The sequence below is a fragment of the Otolemur garnettii genome, unplaced genomic scaffold (genome assembly GCF_000181295.1).
Source record: "Otolemur garnettii isolate 467f Iridium unplaced genomic scaffold, OtoGar3 scaffold00006, whole genome shotgun sequence".
NCBI classification, from domain to species: domain Eukaryota; kingdom Metazoa; phylum Chordata; class Mammalia; order Primates; family Galagidae; genus Otolemur; species Otolemur garnettii.
The window spans coordinates 17,539,221-17,557,840 of NW_003852401.1; the positions used below are offsets into that span (position 1 = coordinate 17,539,221).

Below are 18,620 nucleotides of genomic sequence, written 5' to 3' on the forward strand. Positions count from 1 at the left end.
TTTCCTTCATATAAGTGAATCACTATGCTGCACATAACTAAAGGGGAGAAGAGTTTGTACTTGAAATTCAACTATATAATGTACTAGTTCTGTGCCCTTGGATACATTTGTTAACCTCTCCAGTCGATTTTCTTACACATGGGTCATTATGAAAGTTTTGTGATACACAAAAATCAAGAAACATACAATCTCTACAGACAGAAACAAATGCAGCCCTTTTAGCCACATCAGTAAGTTGAGAAAGTTGAAATGTGTGCAAGTGAATCAGAAAGGATGCTGTCAAATGTGTTTCTTGAAAGCGAAATAATGGGTTGTAACATTGCGTCTCCAAACCTTTGTGGTAGTCTACCCTTGTATGGTAAGGATGCTTCTAATACCTGATAGTGTTCCTATAGAGATTAAATGAGATGAAACTTCTGACATACATTCTGACTCATAGTGTGTGTTCAATCATAGTGTGTGTTCAATCAATGGTAACTGTTGCTGCACCTAGGGCCAACCAAGGTGATATTAGAATCATAATAAATGTGTGATTACTTGAGCCTTAAACCTGAAAAAAATAATGGATATATGTTCATTGAAATAGTACTTGTAAACATACTGCATAATCATCAAGTACTATGATAAATAATAACATTCTCAAGGCTCAGTTTTCATCTATAAGGTAGAAATAAATTAACATAAGAATTAAGTGAGTTAAAACATAAAAACCACTTAGACCTGACATGCATTATGTATTCTATTAATGTTATCTGTTAATACTTTCCTTTCCTGGTATATGACAATTGAGATTCTGAATTTAATTAATAACAGGTTGAATTTGGGGGCTGTACCTGTCACTTAGTGGGTAGGGCACCAGCCCTATATACCAAAGCTGGTGAGTTCGAACATGGCCCAGTCAATCTGCAACAAAAAATGGCCAGGCATTGTGGCGGGCACCTGTAGTCCCAGCTACTCAGGAGGCTGAGGCAAGAGAATGGCCTAAGCCCAGGAGTTGGAGGTTGCTATGAGCTCTGATGCCACAGCACTCTACCGAGGGCAGGGCAATAAAGTGAGACTCTGTCTCTGAATAAAAAACAAAAAAGAAAGAAAAGGTTGAATTTGGACTCCACAATGTATTAGTGGTATGGCTTTTATAGAGATTTTCAGGCAACTGCTGCCATCTAGTCTCGTATCTGAAAATGTAGAAATAATCTTTAACACATAAAACTTTGATGAGCAAAAAATGAGGATATGTGAGATAAAATGTATAAATCCTATCATGATACACTTTATCTATCACTGATTTATTATTAATTTCCTAAACCCAATAATATATTTTTTTAATTATCCAGTTAATTATTTTAAGTATTTAAAGTAATTTAATGTATTAAAGTATTTATATTATTGAAAATTATTTAATTATTTTTAGGTTTACAAATCATTTTAGTTAAACTTTTTCCCCTCCCTCAAATATTTGAACTCCTCAAAAAATCAAATGGAGATAATAAAATGCATTCTAATTCCCTTTAACCATGGGAAATGCCAATTTCAGGAAATTATCCAGACCCAGAGTCATATACCCAGTAAATCTCTTCACTAATGATATTAATTTATCATCAGAAATATTGATTCAAGTACAACTTTTCAAGATATCCGTAGAAATTTGACAGTTACATAAGCATAAGTTTGAACCATTCCTTCTTTGACATGGTCATTTTATGATATCAGAATTATGACATTACTAATAAATTTGTTTGAAGTTTGCTGGACATAGCCTAGTAGTTTCTGAACGATTATTCTTCTGCAGATAGCTAGAACAACTGAGGAAAATATATCTGGTCAATTTTTTTTATCTAGAATCTTATGTGAAATAAAACTTCTTGATATATAGAAGGATAAAACTCTAACCTAATATCAGTGTCATTGACAACTTAGTGACCAGTCCTTCATCATAAGCATCTCCCCTAAAAATAGTTATTTATGCATAGCTGGATAAAATTTACTTTTTTCTCTTTAAATACATATGAGTACTCAGTATCCTTTGATACTGAGTCAAGCTTCAGCAATCATTGAAAAAGGTAAATTAAAGTTGTATTAAACTGTATTTCTGCTTTGGCCTTCTTGTAAGTGTAAAATTGCCTCTGTGCCTTGCATTTGGATTTGGGAGACCAACTAACCAAATGCCTTTTATATCGCATCTGGAATTCCTGAATTTAAATACATTCAGTGATGTTCAATCTGCATGTCCAACATATTTAATGAGAGGAACAGTATCAGTAACACAGATAAGGATGTGCTTTGGATTCATCATTAATATCTAAATTCACTTTCAAACAAAGGGAAGCATTCAAGAAAGACATAAATCTCTTTAGATGCTTTTTTACTGAAATTCTATTATTCATTTGAAAGTATCGATTTAGTATTGCAGGTATTAAATACAGTGCCAGAAGGAGTAATATAGCATCTGAGAGTGCTAAAAGTTATTATGTCTGTACTATCATGTCAAAATCTTAAAGCATGAATTTAAACTTTAATAATAAAGTCATAATAATGAGTGAAATTTTGATTTTTGTGTCTAAGAAGTTCATTCTACAATGGAAATATTTAGCATCGACCAAATGTTGATTCTAAAACTCACCCTTTTGAAATTTGGGCAGAATTTAATTTGCTGAGCCTCTAGATAAAAAGGGAAGTGAGGAAGGCAGGTAACTGTAATTTGTTACTTTTTTAAATAAAGGCACTTCAGATCACAATGCTTGGGAGAGATTTCCCTTTTAATAAAAATCATCATCTTATCCTTTGTTCCATCAAAGAAAGGGAAAGCGGAAATCCATACTAGAAGAATGAGCCTGGGAGGGCCACCAGGTTAAGCCATGTGCATTAGGATTTGCAAAATGAATGGGCAGCAGAGACAGCATCTTTAGCAGGCTAGTAAATAGCGCCCACCAACCTGAGAATGGTAAGACCTGCAACACTGCCTTTAACTGAAGTGAAACCCAATGGATGGGTAATCAGAGCCATGGCATATAATCTCGTCTCTACTAGTAATGGGTCTGTGACTATGGCCAAGAACATATAAGCATTCATTATTGAAGATTTCATTATACACCTGCATTTCAATATGCAGAATAGAAACGACAGATTTAGGAGCAAATGTTTGCACTTCTGTGATAGTGATATTTGTTTTTCTCTAACATTTCATCAAAGGAATATTAGTGACTTTTTACTTCACCCCTCAAGTGGAGATATATATTTTATAGACAGAATCTCACTTTGTGGCCCTGGGTAGAGTACTGTGGGTGGCATCATAGCTCACAGCAACCTCAAACTCTGGGCTTAAAATATCCTCTTGGAGACCTCCCACATAGCCCGCCACAATGTCTGGCTATTTTTAGAGATGAGGTCTTGCTCTGGCTCAGGCTGGTTTCAAACCTGTGAGCTCAGGCAATAAACCTCCCTCAGCCTCCCAGACTGCTAGGATTACAGGCATGAGCCACCGTGCCTTGCCAGGTAGTTCTTTATAGTGTCCGATTCACTACACATGTAATAATCCCTTCTAAGAGTTAAGTATTATATCTACTCTGGATAAATGTTGTATAATGTTCCCTTCAATTATGGTAGGAACCAGTTGAAACAATTTAATACGTCATATTTGACACCTGAGCAGAACATATCCTCCATAACAATACCAACCAGTGAGACAGTGACATAATAGATTTAATCACTTAAAATATCTCTTTTATTAAATTATATTGCATTTAAGTAGACAGCACTCAATAGAGCATCTTCTGATAGACCTACCAGTTTTTTGTGAGTTTTCTTAAGAGTTCACTGATTTCTTTATTCAGAGTAGAGGGTAGAGATTGAATCTTCATTTTGCTGGTTTGTGCACGTAGAACAGTATCGATCTAGAATTAAGCAAATTTACAGTATGTTGATTAGTAAGTTACCACCACATCGAAATGATAAAACTTCTACAACTATGAAATAAAGAAACAGAAAGTAAACAAGGAACCTACTTTAAAGAAAATAAACAATGTCATGTTATTATATCAAATATCTTAATTTAGGAAACATAGTGAACTATGAAGTACTCTGCCTTTAAAATTATGATATAACTTTATAGAATATGTTTATGGAGATTTTTATATCATACAATGATTAAAACACATAAATAAAGATGAAAACGAGATTGTAATAGGATAATCACATTTTTACATGTAATTAGTCTTAAATCATAATAGTTCGGTGAAAGCTAATAACTGATAATGCTGTTTCAGACAAAAGTTGAAGTCAAAAATATTTGTCGTGTGTAATGTATATTAATTGCTCATATAATATTTTCTTATAATACTGAATAGCTATTATTTTGTGATGTGTGAATGAAAATTGAATACAGTACTAATAAATGATGTTTCTGGTTCTACTTTTCTAGGTCTCAGGGTAGTGAACTACTTCTTTGAATTCCTAACCTGTGAGTTCATGGTAAGATTATATATAATATATACCAATATATACTAATATGCCTAATTTTAAAGTTATTTACTTTTTATTACCTCTGTTTTATAATGTCCAGTATTCAAAAATAGAAGAAATTGGGATAATTCATTTGATATTTTCCCATAAATGTTAAAGGAACTCTATGATGTTTTCTTTCCGAATGTTTATGTTTTGGGAGTTGATAGTAATAAAGTTATTTGACACTGTCTTTGATAGGTTTCTAAGTGAATTTGGAGGCATAACTCAGAAAGGTAAAGATTTATACCATAGGAAAAAAGGTTTTTAGACATGAATGACAATTTTATATATTAAATTTTTCATTCTGAAGTCTATTTGATGCCAATGAATAGAGGCAATGAGTTATTGAAAGTAAAATGTATTTTATCATCTGTCAAGATTTATCAAAATTGGGTTCCCCTTTGAAAGCTTGATGTTAGAGCTTCAGGGAGTTAAAAGTAAAATAAATAACTATGGAAATAAAATGATAAGAAATAACAAGTGACTTCTATGGAAATTTTGATGCATTATTTATTTCTTAACTTCTGTGGTTAAATTCATTCAGCAATATTTGTTGTAAACATGAATCTGATTTATACTAATAATCGGTTTCCTTAGAATATACATAAACATGACTTTATTTGTGTTACTGTGAGACTGGTAAAGTTTATTTCTAATAAGACAACTTTCAGAGTTTTTCTGTTCCTTAATAGTAAACAATAAAGACTTAGCAATGTAATCAATATATAAAATCCAGATAGTATATGCATTTCTATTATACATTTTATATTTTGAGAGAAATATTTTTGAAAACACAAAGGCAATTGATTAAAACTTTTGTTTATTTGACCATATAGTATTGAAATGTATCATGAGGAAGCTATTTTAAGTGATATGGACAGTAATATCTCTAAGAACTTGAAGTTATACATTTGATTACTTTTTTTAGAAACAATCAACATAGTATTATTAAAAATAGGTGTCATATCAAAGCAAAGCGAAATTCCTCAGACCTATCAGGGAGAATTCCGCTGATAATGAAAGAAAAGTTGATGCTTTACTCAGATGCACATAAAGTAATAATTTTATTTCCAAAAAGCCAGAGGTATACTTTTAAGTTGTAAATTATGTTGCATAATATACCTGAGTTGACACTGCCCTACCGGCGGGGCGGTGTCGGAGAGTTCGTGATCGGCATATGAGAGGGAGAAGGAAAGGGTGGACACAATCACACAACCACTCATACAGTATAGGGAGAAGGCTGAGCCGAAGCTGTTTATTAGGGATCGGTACAATCTTATATAGGGTTAGTTGAGGGGGCGTGGTTACTTAATGAAGCTGAATCTATATAAGGCTAGGAATGTAGTCTTTGGCCTATGATAGGTTTAAAATGTGAGGGAAGGGCGGAGGGGTTATGCTGTTCTGATGGGAGGGGCCCTGCGCTGTGCTCTGCGGTTCTGTCTAAGTCTTGTACAATGTAGCTAGTTCTATCCGGTTTTCTTACCAGTACTGGTCTTTTCATCCGGCCTTTTCACGTGGGGGTTGAATTAGCCTAGCACTTCCTCTTAGGATGTAGTTTAATATTTCTGTTAACCCTTACACTGAGTGAACTTTTTTTACAGAATTATTTCAACTTATAAAATGGAATGATTGAAAAAATTACTATCATCTCTGGTATTTTACACCTTGTTATGTAAATGTATATATAGAACATTATTCGTTTTTTGTGTACAGTCTCAGCAAATTATTACAAAATGGATTCATTCATATACCAACACCCACATAAATTAAAAACCTGAAAACATTAAATGTTAGAATAACTTGAAGCTTCTGTTATATTCTTTATTAGTCACTATGCCCACAGAGCATAGCAATATCTTGACTTCTAGGTGTATATCACGCCTCCTTTCTATATTCTATAAATTACACAGTAGGCACTGTTTTGTTTCCTTTGTTCAACATTACGTCTGTAGGGTTGTTTTTATGTACAGTGGTAAATCACTCCTGTTCTTTTTGGTGTGGTATTCAACTGTGTGAACGTACCAAATTAAGGGCACTTTCTTCCACTGGTAAGCATTTAAATGTCTTCCAGACTTTGGCGCCTCTAAATAGTGGTGACACGGAAATCAGGATCTTGTCTTTTAGGGAGCTTGTGTATACCCTTTTGGGGATATGGGGTATGCATATGTTCTGCTTTAGGGATACTGACAGTTCTCCAAAGTGGGCATTAGATTTTGAAAGCAGATGTATGAGAGTTCAGATGCTGCTATAGAAAGTAACACTGGAGATTTTTCTACCTAATTTTGGACATTTTTGGTGTCTGTATAAGAGTATTTTAATTGGAATCTCTTAAAGACTAATGTAGTAAGCACTTGTTTTCATGCTTACTTTTCATGTGGATATTCTTTGTTTTTTAAGTGTCTGAAGACTTATGCCCCTTTTCTACTAATCTTTACTTTTTTATTGGGTTATAGAGAATATATAAATCCTCTGTTGGAGATATACAGTGAGGTGTGTCCCTGCTGGATATATCAACAGAGGATTTAAAACCACCTAATAATAGCCAATTATTAAAATGCCAAGAATTAGGAGAGTTTGCAGTCTGCGATGGTAATAAGAAAGAATGAAATGGACATTTACAACAAGTCGCATGGAACTGGAGGCCATTATCCTAAGTGAAGGAACTTAGGAGCGGAAAAATACATGCCACATGTTCTCACTTATAAGCTAAGCTATGGTTACACAGGGCAAAGTGGTATCATGGACATTGGAGCCTCATGAGGCAAAAAAGTAGCTGTGGATGAGGAATGAAAAATTAAATTACCTGCAAGGTACAATGTGGCCTACCTGGGTAATGGGCATACCAAAAGCCCAAACTTTACCACTATATGTGTAACAAAACTCAACTTGTACCCCTGAACCTATTAAAATAAAAAAAGGAAAACAAAGATAGAAAATGTGCCATTGTAGAAGTATTTATAGCACTCACTTAGGGAAATACCAAAACTCTGGGCTTTATTTTTTCTTCTACAGATCTTGTGAAACATTTATCAGAACACTGCTAGATATTTACATTGTACATTCAACTCCTTAGTGGATTTTCTAATTACTCTCCTGACAGTGTCTATTGATGAATAGAGCTTAATTGTGACTTATTCCTGTTTAATAGTTTTTTTTTCCTTTCTATAATCAGAGCTTTTTTTGATTTTCCTGTGGTTTTTACTAATGCTTTATTGTTTAAAGTTTTGCATTTAATGGTCTCCAGGCATTATACTGTTTTGTGTTATAATCTTACACATTCAAGAGAGGTAGCTAGATATATTTTGTTAGAATAGAAATCGCTCTGTGTATATTTTAATATTTTATTGTAAAATTAATATTTAAATATAAAGAATGACACTTATGTTTATTTAATAATGTAATATAGCTATTAAGATAAGCAACTGGTAGTATTTTTTAAGTTGATGTATGCTGTTTTGCAAACCCATTATAAGTTTCTGAGACCACAAAAACATTACATGGCCAAAATTTGAAAGAAAGACTTAACAGTATAACACAATTATTTTACTTTAATCCTAAATTAATTATGATAATTTATTTTATGACATTTTATTGAATGAAACAAAAGTTTGCAATATAAATATTCTAGAGAAACATTAAAACTCTCAGAATATTAGGATAACTTTTAGGCACTCAAAATTATTGTTCAAATTTATTTATTGCTTTTAAAACAATTATGTTTAATAGCTTGCATAAGCATATAATAGTGATAATGATTCAGCGTGAAGTATTAACTAGAAAATACTATTTTCTGCACCTTAATAAGATTTTGTTTTTCCATAGAAAACAACAGTGTATCACATATCTGCTTTGTGAATGATAGGAAGGGCGGTATAAAAATTATTATTTCTTTCTTCAAATTCTGAGACAATTATGCTAATGTCATATTTTTGCCATAGTTTGTCCTATTATACATGTTTTTTTAATTGCATATATTTTTCTCATAAACTAATAATCTTGAATTAAATGCATTCATTTTACTTCATAATAATTAAAATTTTTGGAGCTGTAATGACACCTAATGGGATTACATGATTATTTTTGAATGAAAAGTGTAGTAACTTCAGCCTGCACATCTCACAATTAGAATGTTTCTAGTCCTCTCTGAGTCCTTAATCCAAATCATGTCATGACTTCGCAGTAAGTCACAGCATAATGAAAGTGCCACAGTGGGTGATATGTTATTGTTAATATCAAATCTTCACAATATTAAAACAAACTTGATGAAGAAATTTGGGGGGTTATAGATTAAAATCCTTGAGGCTAAAATAAAATGGAATTTCATTAATTTATATATTTGGACATTTGAAACAGAGTAGATTTATTTCAAAGGGTTTTGGTTATTTTGTTTTTGAGACAGTCTCACTACGTTGCCCTCAGGAGAGTGCTGTAGCATCACAGCTCACAGCAACCTCAATCTGTTGGGCTAAAGCAATTCTCTTCCCTTAGCCGCCTGAATAGTGGGACAACAGACACCTGCCACAATGCCCAGCTATTTTTAGAGACAGGGTCTCTCTCTTGCTCAGGCTGCTCTCCAACTATGAGGTCAAGCAATATACCTGCCTTGGCCTCCCAGAGTACTAGGATTATAGGGGTGAGCCACCATGCCCAGCCCCTGCTTTCTTTTTAAATCTTTTTACCTATTTTGAGTAGCCAAAGATGATGAAATACAGAGTATATTAATTAAATGCTAATGAAGTGGTTTTTATTTTTGCTCTGTTATCAATGTCTGTAGCATAATGAAACCAGGGAGTATGAAGGTGAAACCCAGAATGCTGTCTCGGAGCCTTGAAGATGGTTCTAAGACCTTAAGTAGCACTAATACTTCTAAACCTCCATTAGCCATTCAAAATTAAAAAAGATAACAAGCTTATTTGAGAAATAAAGCATAGGTTACAAGAATAAACATTTCAGGATTTATTTCACAAGTCCCCGAAGGTAAATGACTGGTGAAGGGGAAAATCCTGAGTACAGGTATAATGCCCGTTAAAAATACTTTAATTTCTTCTCATAACGATACTGGGAATGAGGACAAATGAAGTTCACAGACATGCAACTAGCAACCTTCACAAAGGAAAGTCGTGGAAAGTGAGGAAATATAAACATATTGAATGGTTTCATAGGAATTATTTGAAGTCAAAATTCAAAGATTGATTTACACCATAAAGCTTTATCTGAAGACATAAACGTCCTTTGGAAAGGCAGCAAGCAAACAAATAGGAAAATACAATATGTTTAAGAAAATATATGACTAAAATGTGATCTAAATGAAATTTGATTTTAAGAACAGTTATTGGATGCAAACATATTCTCTATAATCACTGGGGTTTGGGGTTCCTTTTCAATAATACATTGATTGAGCACATAGAACTTTTAAAGTACTGTTTGGTGGTGTGTTTTTTCCAGAAAAATATAGAGAGAAAATGGAGTTCTGCTTCTGATGGGCACTTTCAACTGATATTTATGAAAACTGTTTCAGTGATATGTGCCACGTATTTACTTATTATAAAATGCCTCCCCTAAATCCTTCAGTCTGAATGCATGTGGATTATCACCTCTACACACCTTTGGATGGATGGTTCCTATCTAGCTAGCTCACACATAATTCTGATTAAATAAATTATCCATCTGTGAATCCCTGAGGCTTAACTTTTAATACTCACTCTATATTATTTCCACACTATATCTACCTTTCACCCTGCCCCAACATGTCAGAAACAAGTAATTTAGTTGCTAAGACTTTTCCATTTGTCTAAAGGCAAACTTTATCAACCTTTATAACAATGTGTACGTTATCTTGCTCCCTGTTTGATGTGCTACGGATATCAGGGAGAATCAAGATTAGACTTTGTCGATCTGACTTGTTGATAATAAAGTGCTTTTTCGGGAGGGGGAGCTTTAAAGCATATGTAAGCTTACTAAAGCCTTTCGACAGAATATATTTAATTCTGGTAGTAATAAAATGGATGGGATTTCATTGTAAAGCTGAGCAGAATTCAGCTTCTAATACGTCAGCTTTACATGACAGACTATTAATAAACTGCCACGGTTATCACTTGATACCAATCTTTGGTGACTGCCTTCTTTTTGAACTTGAAACTCAAAGGTATTTTTTAAAGTAATCTTTACTTTGTGGACCAGTTTCTGCCTTTAAATAATATTTTCCTCTGCTCCATAGAAATCATCGTGTTATTAATTGATTCAATCTAATTACACTAATAAATTCCAAAAATCATGAGAGCATTAGCTGAATTCAGACAGATGATGGGTTTTATCATTACTATTATTATTTGATAAAGATGAAGACAATGGCAGAGTACGAATTAAGAAAGATAATTGACTTTAAAACTGGTATCACGACCACTTATTGATAAATTTAGAAAGTGAAAAAAGTCTATTTTCTCAACTAAACCTCCCTGGGACAAATGATTAGGTGACATAGTTTAAATTTCTAAGGTAAATTTGTAGTTGAGACTTTTACCCGGGGTGTTCTGTATACCAATTGCATTTCCTGTCTTTTGCTCACCATTCCTTGTAGACACTCATTTTCAAAGATCCATGTATTCTTTAATTCAAAAAAGCACAGTGAGCATCTGGGTACTAGATGGGCCGGTATTAGGACACAGTCAACAGGGAGTCTAAAGCAGTTGCTGTGCTGGAGTGTGCAGGATCTGTGGTCATCCTCTTACTACAAAAGGGTCTTCTCTCATTAGTTCTCTGTGCTGTATGTACGTGATTGTCACCCCATCACAAGTTATCTGTCAGGGGAAAGCCAAGAGCTTCTTCCCATTAAGTTGTAATTAAAGGGTTGTAGACATAGCACGTGATGACAGCAAAGAAGGTGTGTAGAATGTCAGAGAGAGAGAGAGCAAAGTAGGGAGAGAAAGCTATAAATCCATAAAGGTATAGCTAGTGAATTGTAAATAGCATGTATTTCCTCACTGCCATCGTTGGATGGTTAATGTCTAAACTGTTCATGTATAGGACAAAGCTAGAACAAAGAGTCCACGTTCTCAGTCAGGTATTAATCAGCACATGGGTCACTACAGAAGGTTGAGACAGACTGTAATATGGTCTCAGTAAATGCACGTATTACATGTCACTCTTCTGCATGATTCTATGCAAATAAAAGAAAGCTCTTTTTACAATTAAAACAATTGAATACATGAAATATATTAAAGATGAGGAAACAGAATATTTGTGGAATTAAGAAGTGATTTGCTCATAATCAATCATGTGACCTGACACCCACTGCATTCTCTCAGGTCTTCCGAATGTTCAAATAAAAACCAAGGAGAATATGCAGGGTACGTTTTGAATCCTTTCAAGCTTTAAATGTAATTAGTCCATCAGTTGTGATGCTTTGAGCCACAAGTCACAGGAAACCAACTTGCTTAGGCTCTAAGAATGGTTTATTATTAAACAAACAAGAAGTTAAGCAGTTGTAGAATTTCATGGGTGACTCACTGACATCATCAGGACCTATGTTCTTTCCATCTTTGTTCCCTGTCAAGAGTGTCCTTGGCCTGCTTCCCACAGTATTGAAAGTTGTCTGCTGTGATTATAGGTTTTATATCCAGAAACAAGATACCCACTAGGGGGGAAAAAAAAAAAAAACCTGTGCCTTCTTCATTTGCCTTTTAAGATGAAGGAAGCTTTTAGGATAATTCCATCCACATCCTATCACATCTCTTTAATCAAATGTGCCCTGTGCCCTAACCTAAAAGGATCAATTATTGTTAGATTAGACCAACCATGTTCACCCTCTACAGCTGAAAATGTGTCCTGTTTCCATGTAAGCTGCAGGCTGCACAGGAAAAGAACAAAGAAATAATAACACTAAAAAATTTCAAGTTCCTTTACTAGGAAGCAGAAAAGGAGGGATGGTTCTCCGCAGGTAACCAGTGATAGCTGCCCTGTGTTGTGGGTGTTTTACATCCACCCTGAATTAAAGCCTTATTTTCCCTAAGGCATAATAGATAGACTGTGGGTTTACTTTAGAATGAAAAGTCTTCAGGGATAATCAAATCAAATTAAACAGACAATTCCCTGTGAAGTAGGCAATTCCTATTATTTACTTTCACATCCATTCTCAAAATTCTTTAGTGATGCCTCATTTTCAAGAGAATCATTTTTAAAAGTACAGATTAAACTTTGGCGTCTCCCTCAGTTATGCTGTGCTGTTCACACCCATGCCCACCTGCATACACAAATCAGTTATCCTGTGCTGTTCACACCCATGCCCACCTGCATACACAAATCATTCATTCTCCATCTGCTGCCTCCCTCCGCCAGGCTGGTCTTTCAAAACACAAGAGTCACAGCCCTGGCAGGTCCCCCTTTGCCCCATCAGTCCTCCCTGTAACTCTCTGAGCACAACCAACTCACAGGTGTTTGACTGTCGGAAAAGGTACAGTTTGTCCTTTATTTACCCAAGGCTCATCTCAAATACTACTTCCCCTGTGCAGAGTTTTGTGAATCCTCGGGCTAACTAGGAAGTTCATCTTCCCGTTGAACTTCAGTCACATTCCCATGAGATTAACTTATTATTTTATATCTACTTGATGAATTCTCTCTGCACTGGACTTTCCACATTATGAGGGTAAAGCCAGTGTCTTGCCGCCTTTGTATTTGACTCTGTAATAATCAGCATAAGGCCAGGTTTATGGTGTGTTTCCTAGAGTGTGTGCCTGAGCAACATAATCATGTTGTCAGTGTACATAAACCCAGCAAATATTTGAGCCACTTTTTTTCCTTTTACCATCATAAGAAAACAACATCTCTTAGAAAAGGGCTTCTCAAAATTTCCTATACACGTGGGAATATTTTTTGCCCCACCCAAAACTTAACTGGCAAAGGATGATCTATGTTGAATATAATTAATAATGACCCCACCGACTAAAAGTCTAGTGCTTCATTTTTTAAAATTGTGCTGTTTTATATGCTATAGGGTTTAGTCTTTAAGACTGTTAAATAGACTCGGCGCCTATAGCTCAACCGGCTAAGGCGCCAGCCACGTACACCTAAGGTGGCGGGTTCGAATCCCCAGCCCGGACCCGCCAAACAACAATGACGGCTGCAACCAAAAAATAGCCGGGCATTGTGGCGGGCGCCTGTGGTCCCAGCTACTTGGGAGGCGGAGACAGGAGACTCACTTGAGCCCAGGAGTTGGAGGTTGCTGTGAGCTGGGAGACATGAAACCCTACCCAGGGGGACAGCTTGAGGCTCTGTCACAAAAAAAAAAAAAAAAGACTGTTAAATATTTCTATATTCTGTGTTCTAAAACAGCCAGGATTTATTTAGCATAAAATAATGTTTATGTATCATTATGTAAAAGTAATCCTCCAAAAGAATCACCTTGCTTACCCTGATCCCCCAGGAAAATCACTATAAACTCTCCAACAGGTTTCACTTTCCTAGAGAATGGAAAATAATCTGTGAGCATAAAAGTTTATACACAACATCATTTCTCATTGTTTTGCTCTTGAGTAATTAATTTAAGCTCATTATATTTTAAACAAAAACTAGTATCCTTATGGTTGTGTTATTATAATTTTCCTTCACTGTTTTTGAAAAATTAACATGCACAAATTATCTTCATCTCATCAAATTCAAGCCAGCTTGTAAGTGGACAGTAAAAGACCATAATAATCATAGTTGAATTTGTGTTGTCCATTTATAAATGTAACTAGAGTAAGAAAATTTTAGGTAAGTACTGGAAAGGCAAACAATACCCCAGCATGAAATTGCTGAAGAAGGAAAAAATTGCAGAAGAGAAACTTTGCAGGAGGAAAAAGCAAACCCTAGCAGCAGAATATTTAAGTTGTCATCAATGAGGAGGCAGCAATGAATGATTCATCCTGTGTCCAGTGTAGCATATTTATAAATCCATCTGACACCTCTGCCTATCAGAGAGCAGAAAAATGAAATTATACATTCCTTACTATAGGATGACACCATCAACAAAGGAGTTTTTTTTGGGGGGGGGGTATTTGTTCATTTTCATTTATCTCATATCTCTCCTTTCCATCCTGACAACTCTAACTTATGAGGTGTCCCAGATCCCAGGAAGCAGAGCCAAAGTTTAATATTCTGTTGCTTTTTGCCAAAGATTTTGTTGGTTTTATAATTTCACATACATACAAACACACACACACAAAGTTGATAATATTTACAATTTCTGGGAATATATAATGGTGGAAAAATCATAAAAAGTGATTTTAAAGAGATCTACAGCATATTTTTGATATTTGTAAATATTTGAAGCATTTTCTTATGTCTTTTTTCTTAAAAATATTAAAAATATTTTATTTTACATACTAATAAAAGGGTGACAATGTAAAGAACAAAAAGAAAAAGAAAAACAGAAAGGAAAGTCATATTTCATAAATCTATCAGATAATAGATTGATTTATGAAATATCAGATTCTGACATACCAAGAAAAACTGGATTTTTATGCCTTCTTTCTCAGCCCAGTGTAGGTTTGAATATAGATGCCATAATTCAAAACATGCAATTCTTTTCAATTGTAAACTTTATGAAGATTTTTAGTCATAAGAATTGTATATCTATTTTATTGATTTACTCTACTAAGCTTAAAAATATTCATTGAAGTTGCAAATAGAGGGGGAAATTAATAAAATATCATGTAATTTTGAAGGTACCAATTTAAAGCATCCTTTCTACTTTACAAAAATATTTGAAGCATTTTCTTATGTCTTTTATCTGAAAAATATTTTACATATTTACTAATATTGTGAAGTTTTAATAAAATATTTGAGTGCCTCTTTTCTTTTTATCAAAGTTTTTCATTGGGTGTATAGGATGAAGATAGTTAGGAAATGCGAGACATTGAGATAAAAGCAATTCAAAAACCAGATGTCATTAATTTAAATTTTTATGAAGCAAATACTACATGTCCCATAATAGGTTGGCCTTGGGTGCACTGCAAAAGAAATATAAGATACAAGTCTCTGTTTTGCTTAGCTTAGATTCTGGAGGCAGAACAAGAAATAGCCTGAGAAGTAAAATCTAAATGCAAAACTGTGTATTTTTTTCTAAGCGGTAATAAATCCAAAAAGAATCACTTTTCTGTGGACTAGATTAAAGAATAGAAACATACACAGAGATAGGATGTCTTGAGTTGCATATAATGTCAGGGTTCCTAAATATAATGACCCTGGCATTAGGTCTATAAGGCAATAGAATAAAATTACTTGGCATACTAATATCATTGATCTCTTTCATATATCATAGTTGGGATTCATGGGATATTACTCAAAGGAAACTTTTTTCTTTTAGCATTTTAAATATATTATCCCATTCTTTCCAGATCGGTAAGGTTTCTGCTGATAAATTTGATGATAACCTAATGGAGATTCTTTCATAGGTGACTACACACTTTTCTCTTGCTATGTTTAGAATTCTTCCTTTGTCTTTGCTTTTAGAAGTTTGACTATAATGACCCATGAGAACTTTTTGTATTGTATCTATTTGGGGATTTGGGGCTTCTCTATTTGGGCATCTAAATTTCTTGCTTGAGTTAGAAAGTTTTCTTCTATTATTTTGTTAAATGGCTCTTCACCTTTTCAGACCCTACTAATTTTAATACTGAATTGCTCTATGGTCTCATATGGCACAAAACCTTGTCTCATTCCTTTTTTTTTTTTGTCTGACAGAATTATTTCAAAATACCTGTCTTCAAGTTCTGAGATGTTTTCTTCTGCTTGATCTAGTCTGTTTTTGAAACTTTCAAATATATATAGGATTTAATTCAATAAATTTTTCAACTCCATTATTTTTGTTTGATTCTTTTTATAACATGTATCTCTTAGGTAAATTTCTCATTCAAGTCCTGAATTTTTTCCTGATGTTTTTTGTATTGTTTTTCAGAATTCTCTTGTCTCTCACTGTGCTTCTTTAGCATCAGTGATTTTATTTCTTTTCCTGGGATTTCATGAATTTCTATTTGATTGGGATCTGTTGCTGGGAAATTATTATGTACCTTTGAGGGTATCACCTTTCCTCCTTTTGTTTGTTTGTTTGTTACTTCCCATTTTCTTATGTTGATATCTATCCCTCTGGTGTAAAGTCATTTCTTTTGATTTTTTTTAAAATTTCATTTCATAAGTAGGATTATTTTCCTGAAAATGTATGCTATGGTATTGGCTGGGTAGGACACTTTTTCTTTGGTTCTTGGCACATGCAATAGTCTAGTCTCTGTATGATTTCTTTGGGTATAAATGGTAATAGTGGTATATGCGATTTTATCAGTGGCTCATGGTATATTTCTTATTGGAGGCTGTGGTCAGGTTTTGTAGGACAGCTTCTCAAGGAGTCCAAGTTTTAGTGGCCTTTCAAGTGGCGGCAGTGATTGATTGTATATGGTTTTATGCTTTTTATGGGACCTACGGCTGTGTATGATGACACAAGTCTTAGAACTTCCTGCTGAACCCTCTTGGGCCTCCAAGTGGCTTACTTGGAGCCCAGCGGTGACAGAAGTGGGCTGGGTAGGTGGTGGGTCCCTAGGCCTCTGAGCAGACAGTATGGCATGAATGATGGTGGCAGTAGTGGAATATCCGTCTGGGTCTTGAGTGTTGTACACTTGTTTGACAGTGACTACAATGTGCTAGGTCAGTCCCAGTCTTATGTGTGGCACATGCAAGTAATTGCCACATAGTGGAAGTGGCCACGTGGTTAGTCCCAACCACATAATCCCAAGAGGGATGTCAAGTGCTGCCAGTGATGGACTCTCCTAACTGTGTTCTTTCACGGGGCATGGGGGCAGGTGGCAAAGTTTGCCCAGGGACATTGTCATCAGGCCTCTTGACAGCCTGCATGGTCACCGGCTATGATAAATAGGGAAATAGCAATCCCCAAGCCGTTGACAGAAAGCTCACGTGGAAGAGACAGCTGCAGTGTTGCCTCTGGAAGGGAAGTGTCGCTTTCAGAGCTGGAGGCCTAGGTCATCGAGTAGGACATCCATGTGCCACAAGGATAGTTTTTTTATGAATACTAGGTCCTCAACGTATTGAATTTAGTCTATTTCTAAAATAGAAAGCAAACAAGACAGAGCATCAGTCAAGAGGTTTCCTATCTCACAGTGATGCTGAACGTAGTTGTAGATATAGGAAGTATCATACAATTGTGTGTGTATATGTGCAAGTGTATGTTTATGTGCGTTTCCAGAGTTGATTTATCAAATAGCAAAGCTGAGTTCAAGGAATCACTCTACAGGCTATTTTTTTGTTAGCTCAATTCTATAGCCACAAACTTTCACTCTCATCATAGTAAATCCAGTCTGTAATGTGTGATGTTGCTCAGTATTTAACTGGGGCAATGAGTACGTGGGATCTATAGCTTGACATAGGTATGGATTTGCCAAATTAGAGAAAACAGCTATTTATTTGCCATAGTAAAATATTTACTATATTAGAATTTTTCAAGAAACATAGGAAATTATAAATACCACATATTAAATATTACACAGAAAAGGGACATATTCATAGAGCATACAGGTTGGCAGCATTACACACACTGTCTTCTGAAGGCCCATGCATATGCACAACTGAAATATGTCATATCATGCACTTGTATCTTTAAACACAACCTAATTTTTCAATTGAGTCTTCATTTTCTGAGTGTGTAGAATTATTTTCCTCTTCACACAAAATCTAAAACATCCAACCCATGTTTTATTAAGTTATAGATACAGAATTTCTATAATGTAGGCTATGTAGGTCTATAAGCAAGAAAATTAAATAAAAATCCACATTTTTGTGGTAGGCTTTATTTCATTGAATAATTAAATATACAGTTTTTCCTGACTTAGTATTTATAACTTTGTTAACCTGTAATCATACCAAGGCAGTGTATATGTTATGGAGCCAAATTCCACTAAGTCTAAGTTTCCTATAAAGAAGTGTTGATGCTTTCTCTACAGTTCTTTTTTTATCTCTATTTCTCAGTATCTGTGTAGAGATTCTTACTCACTTTGAGATGCGCAGGCTGAATTCTAATGAAACAAGCCCCAAGTTTTCATTTCATGAGTGATTTCTTCAGGTGCCTAACATCAGCCAAC

The 18,620-nt window shown here is 34.6% G+C and overlaps 1 protein-coding gene across 13 annotated transcripts in view; it reads left to right on the forward strand.

Annotated features, from left to right (window-relative positions):
• Positions 1-18,620, forward strand: part of PTPRD (protein tyrosine phosphatase, receptor type D) — a 2,156,277-nt gene that overhangs the window by 969,986 nt on the left and 1,167,671 nt on the right. For all 13 annotated transcript variants that reach the window (XM_023508432.1, XM_023508444.1, XM_012813956.2 and 10 more), the window contains one exon: positions 4,418-4,467. The gene's annotated coding sequence lies outside the window, so the exon portion shown is untranslated. The remainder of the gene's footprint in view (positions 1-4,417; positions 4,468-18,620) is intronic.